The sequence below is a fragment of the Ciona robusta genome, chromosome 2 (genome assembly GCF_009617815.1).
Source record: "Ciona robusta chromosome 2, ASM961781v2".
Classification (NCBI taxonomy): Eukaryota; Metazoa; Chordata; class Ascidiacea; order Phlebobranchia; family Cionidae; genus Ciona; species Ciona robusta.
In genome coordinates, this window is record NC_143236.1 from 1,540,021 (window position 1) to 1,546,420 (window position 6,400).

A 6,400-nucleotide genomic window follows, 5' to 3' on the forward strand; every position below is an offset into this window, starting at 1 on the left:
GGGGAACGTATAGCTCAGTGAGCAGGGAGACACTGTCTTCCGCAGCCAGTGCAAACAACAACGAAATGACAATGTTTGTTCGTTGTTCTGAACACGGTAAAGAATGAAATCGCGCGCGGTCGAGAAAAGTAGCACTTGTTACGTCACGCTGGCACGACAGGAGTTTGTCAACGTGGAATTTGATTGGCTGACACCTCGACAGATTTAACAAACGATTTAAGCCGCTGACTGATAAACCTTAACATAGCTAAGCCAATGACTTCGGTTAAATCTATTTCAAACGTCTATTTTAAAACGGGGTCGAAAGGTCAACACCAGTCAGTAACCTATATGACGTGTAATATGTTTGTTAACCAATAAAGGTTCATGCATTGTTTCAAAGCACGTGCGTGGCTATGCGCTGATGTGAACCTTGCCAAGAACCGCTCTATAACACAAACAAAAACCGGAAAGCAGGTTTAGATTCGTCTACTTGTGTATAAAAACGTGCCCTTCCCGAGCCACGTCCTCGCCGACAATAACCACTTACCAGCCCCATGTTAAGAGGATTACGGGTTGAACGTTTTAACTGGGAGGCATTACTCAGCCGAATGATTGGATATGATTGAAAGTGACGTAGCTGGCTGCTTGAGAATGGCAATTAAAAGTGACGTTATATACTAAATGATCGGTTTATAAGACTTAGCGTTAAATAAACTGAAAGGGAAATAAATTTGCATACAGTACATACTTAGTGCTGGACTCAAGCTATATCAACATATGAACATTTTCTACAAACCTCCATTTCCGAGTTTCGTATACTAGATGGCTTAACACGCACTGGTTTTGCTGATATAACCGATACAGTGGATCAATGCATTAACGCGCTACGTCGGACGTATACAGTTAATTGACTTATATCGGCCGGCCGTCGACAAACAACGATTCTGTGTTATGTAAACAGAGCCTGGTAGTGACGCAAGTCTGCGCTAAGCAACTATCGCTGATGAGCCTACCTGCACAAAAATCTAACCGACTGCACGCGCCTGCTTTATTTCTCTGTCCCAGCACTTCATCGTGGGGATGTCGGTAACGCAGTCTTCGCACGACATTTCACCACTGAGTGCCAACGCTTTTGACTCGTTGCGCAATATCCCTGTTAATTCAGATGAAGCACAAAAGTCACATCGATGAGTCACAGCTAAACAGCAGCCGTTTTCCAACCGCATGCCGACAACGATTTTGTGCGAGGCTGATCAACAAACTTGCAGCGTAACGACTAAACACGAAACGCGTTGCCTTCTTCAGCAGAACAACGTTACAAAACAACTTCCACTTGAGTTTCGCTATCTGTTCTTTTTATGGCGAAACCTGCCTTACCCTTCAGACAAGTCCCCCGCATTGCCACAGCGTTACTGCTCGCGTCTGTAACGCGTCCACTCTAATCTCGGTGCTCGGAAATTACACTTCGTTTTCAACCAAGTGCGCACTCGGTGACGTAACGGTTATTACGATGATGTCAATTCGCGCCGAAATAACATAAACAGTCAATACTGATGAAGACGTATTCGATTCTGTTTTTACCAGTGTATAGGCTACAGCCAAGAGCCAATACGTGATAACCAAACTTAGGTGGCATCTATCTTGAAGCTGACATTTGTGACGTATTGTCGTGACATCATTACACCTAAGTTGTCTCAGTGTGAATATCGTTTGACAGAAGTCGTCTACACTCTACATTGTCAATTTAACATAAACGTATCAACGAAACAAATCGTCGAATTATAAAAACAAGCGCATCATCCAGTTACTACGAACGTACGAAGTATGAACAGCATAGCGTAGATGTAAATGTTTTTATCTTTTGTTACACAAAACCCGTTGGTCGATTAAGTTTATCACGGAGTTGTTTTCGGGAACGTTTCGCTTTTAATTGGTTCCCTGTAAACTGCGTCACCCGGCTTGGCATTTCGCTGATTGTCCTTGCGCTATTAGCAATTAAGAAACCATTATCGCAGAATGCACGCGAGGTCGACAAGAGACTTTGTCTACGAAGAAAACATGTTTTTTAAAACGAAGGAGATTACGTGACGTCGGCAGGGCAGTATAACCAATGTAGCGGAATTGGATCTTGGAACCTAACTGGCATCCATCTGGTGCCGTCCGCGTTGCTTCCCCATAAAACCACGTGACTACCGGTGAATCGCGATCCTTATCTAAGCAACTTCGAGCTCGTGAGGCAAACTGGAGCAAAAGGAAATTGGTCACCAGGCTGCATTTACAGGCAAGACAACCGGAATCCACCACTTTATTGTTATAAGCGGTAGCCATATTTTACTAATATACTGGTGCTGTCTCTTAACCAACCTGCACTGCGGATTAATGTCAAACTGCACTGTCAGTTTTCTGTCTGAGCGGACTTAATGTTCCGGACAAGCTGTTCGCTCTATTCCGACACAACACACGCCTACAAACAAGCCAATGTACGAACAGCTGCTTATAGTGAAGATCAGTAAGCCACAAAGAAAGCCCGTTATTGCAATGACAACTTCGCCATTTACAACTGTTGTCAGCCATGGCAACGGCAAGTTCTCATAAAACTATAAAAGAGGGTCCGTACTTCTCGAAACGCACGGTGCTGTGTATCTACTTTCTGCTGCAGTTGCATTCTGCCGATCACAACACTAATAGCTGTTAACACATAATCCCTGCACTTGGTCACCTTCTGTTAACACTGACTCCATTCGGGTCTACAAAGATGCACCACGTCATCAACTCACTTCGGTATATAGCTGGCCTGGTAAGAGCCTGTGCTACGTGCAGCAGTACCCGGTCGCTGTCTCTGACTGGTGAGATCGCGCTCTTTGTTTCTTTATTACTCGCGAAACAAGCGCACTACGCCGGCGGTTGCGCACGCTTCCGTGCGACGCACATACCCTGGCACATTCACCCGAGCACGCGCCAGCTGATCGCGAGTAGGACTTCCAACAAAGGAATCGCGACGCCTCGATCTGAGTAAAACGATACTGGCTCGTGCTACCAACCCATTCCTGGAACGCACAAATAGCATCATATACAATCATCAAACAGATCCACAGCTAGTTTTAAAAACATACCTTTTACATACCTTGTCCCATTGATTCAATGAAAACCGCGGTATAAATCAATTCAGTACGGAACCGAGGCAAGAAGCTCCAGCTCCGTAGCGATCAATCATGCGTTATAAGCGCATTAATATTTCAAGCGACCTACGCTCTGCTGACGCAATAACCTCCAGTTATGATTCTCCTGAAATCCATGAAATTAAAACCACTAAGACGTGTGGATGTAGATTGTGTGAATAAGGGGAAGAAATGTATCAACTGTGAACTGACACACGTTTCTGTGAGCGCAAAAAGGGCATTGTGACATCACTCTCAGCTGATGAGAGCGACTCGCTTAGTGTGATCCAGCTTAATTCACACGACCTTCTCCGCTTGTTTTTCAGCGAACCAAAACGAACTGCGATCACGCATTAAATGATCAGTCGACCCCAATGTAATTTCCAGACAATATACACAGCATGAGAAGTCTGCCTCCGTGGCAGAGTATCGCTTTTCTAATGTGCCAGTATTTAAATATTTCGAGGCGTATGCAAATCGAAACAGACTTTTCGAAACAACTCCGCGAACTCGTTTGAATGCAATTACTAAACGTGATTGATAGCAGCCATTTTCCTGTTTTTCGATCTGTTGCCCATTAAGTGTATAAAACCGTTTGATTATGCTGTCCGGTGTCTGCTTATCGCGTTGCGGTCGCAACTGTTTTGTCCACATATGTTGCAATTCCGAATCCAAATTGGAATGAAATATCAAACTGTCAGGAAAATATCCAGAGTCACATACACGCCCCTGTAATCCTGATCACAAAATTGGCATTCTCTTTCTCCAGTTGCCGTGCAGTATCGGATTACTAAGCAACCGTATCTATCGACTCGCGGCTGTTTCAATGCCGCGTCGAATGATACAGCGACAATACTCTCGCACGAATCCGCAGTTTGTTTTGTGACTGGCATAACGCCCGACTCGAAAATCGAAACCACAGGCTCAGATCATTGTGTGTGCCTAATTATGGGCATAGCCCATTTAGGCAATGGTATATCAAACCCGAACCTTCCATACAGAGCGCTGCTGCTGTAATTTAACGCGAAATTTGTCAACATCAGTCAGCTAGCTGGTTCATGACGTCACACCGCTGTCGCTGCGTAACGGCTGCGAGGGTTCACTGATGAAAACGTTTTTATTTAAACCTTACGTGTATGGTGAAATGTGAGGTCACTGTTTCCTTACAACAGCTGCGTGTGGTATGCCTGATGACGTCACTGAGATCAATGGAAACTTGAAATTCGAATGTGTTGAACCGGGGTCGAACATACAGCGTGTGGTTACGTCTACAAACATCGTTTCTGAATGCTTTGGCAGCTGATACGGAAAGCGGCTATAGGTTAATTTGTACGCGAACGACTGACGCCACCCTTTCCAGCAAACAGCATCGTCATGGGGTCTAAAGTGCATCAGGTACAATGACTGCAATAATTTTCACCACAAACGTTCGCCATTCGAGCCGCCCACACTCATTGCTGATTGAAAGCCATCTACGACGGGTTGACGTTGTTAGGCGAAACAAGGTCGCTATAAAAATTTCATGATGCGAACTCGCAATTCGGTGCAGCTGTGGTCACAAGTGAACGTTGCAAACCATGTTTGCAGCAAGGATTCGGGGTGCTTTTAACCAGAATACACAACAGTTTGTTATGGAGTGTTGGTGCTAACGTGGGATCGCGAGGGCATGCCCACGCCAGGAACGCGGCCGACAAACACAGAATCCGACATCTTGCTGCTAGCTAACTTGAAGAAACCAAACCTACATGTTTCTCGCGTGGGCTTTCCCTGCGTACATACCTACGCGGTAGGAGAACCACTTTCCGAGCTATAGGTGGAAATTTTCCAGGAAGCTAAATAGTCGATTGCGTCACGACTGATCGCCCCACATAAAGCAAAGAGGGTCGCGGGAGACACTTTTGTTCGTCACGCTCGTGTCGCACGAAGTTACGTAAATGCCGCCCAATTAAAGTGTCGGTGATGTGATTATGTTTGGGTTACGCCGGCCCTTCCAAAAACCTGTGGCAATTACATAGCTTTCCAAATTCAAATGTCATCTCATGGAGCTGGCGGCTTCATATCGCGTCATACGGTAATTTCTTAATAGAGAGAGTTGCTACGTGATTCACAACAGGCGTGTTCTGCAAGACTTTTCTATGGCCCTTACACTTATGTTGCTTCAGCCAGCATTGCGGGTGGTAACAAATATGTTTGTCTTAGTCATGCAGCGCGAGTAACAAAGGACTATCGCTTTCGGGTCGATGTTTCAATCCGCAGAAAAACCTCTCCCGAAACTATTACACCATAACCGGGGGCGACCGCTCGGGCTGTTGCGCTCTCCTTGTTCAAACACAGCGTACGTTGCCCTCTTGTTGTTGTCGCGGCTACCAGATCTCATTGGGATTGCCGCTCCAGGTGTACCAGCTTGCCAAGTCAGCTCATACCGCGTTTGCTCAGCTCGGCAAAATATTCGCTGAGGTGATATTTCATGAAAATTGCAACAACTCTTTGCTGATTTCATCTAAATATTTTTTTGTCAGGACAACCTGACTTTTATCGCCAGAGATCAGTATATATATGTAATACTTAATAAACCAGCAGACTGTATCGGTGTGTGCGAAGGTCCTAATAAACGGTGTCGTGCCAGACGGCGACGGTCCCATGGAACCAAGTAACACTGCTGTTCTAAAAGGGTTTCTGTTTTGAATACAAGTTGTTCCTTTTGAAACAGGAAATGTTTGGAGTTAGCGGCGTCATATTCTTGTACATTACTAGGCGAGTGTTTTTATGAGCGTCACTACAATACGAAGCAAGGTTATCAAGTCCACATTCCACGCCAACAATACCCATCATAGGACGCGGGAGTGGCTATGACATTGAATGTCGTTTCTAAACACTTCTTTTCCCCGAACTTTGGAATTCTATCCTATACCAACGCGCGCAATATTAGGGAGGCATTGCGCTTGTTTACGGAAGCTTGCTTGATCAATAATGACGGTTTTATCACGACCGCGTCTTAATTAAAGACCGCTGACGAATTTTAATTGAAACGAGGCCTCGCGAAGGCAATTATGTAATCGAACTAGACTCGTGCACCGGTATAGTTGGAACGAATACTTAGGCAGATGTACCACGTCACGATGCCGGTAGCGATGACTAAATCGCCTTCAATACGCGGCGGCAAACAAGTTTAAATGATACCATACCCGGGTTATAAGGGGTAGACGGTTCGACAGAGTCTAAACATTACGTTGCCACCCCTGCACCATCACACACTCCCA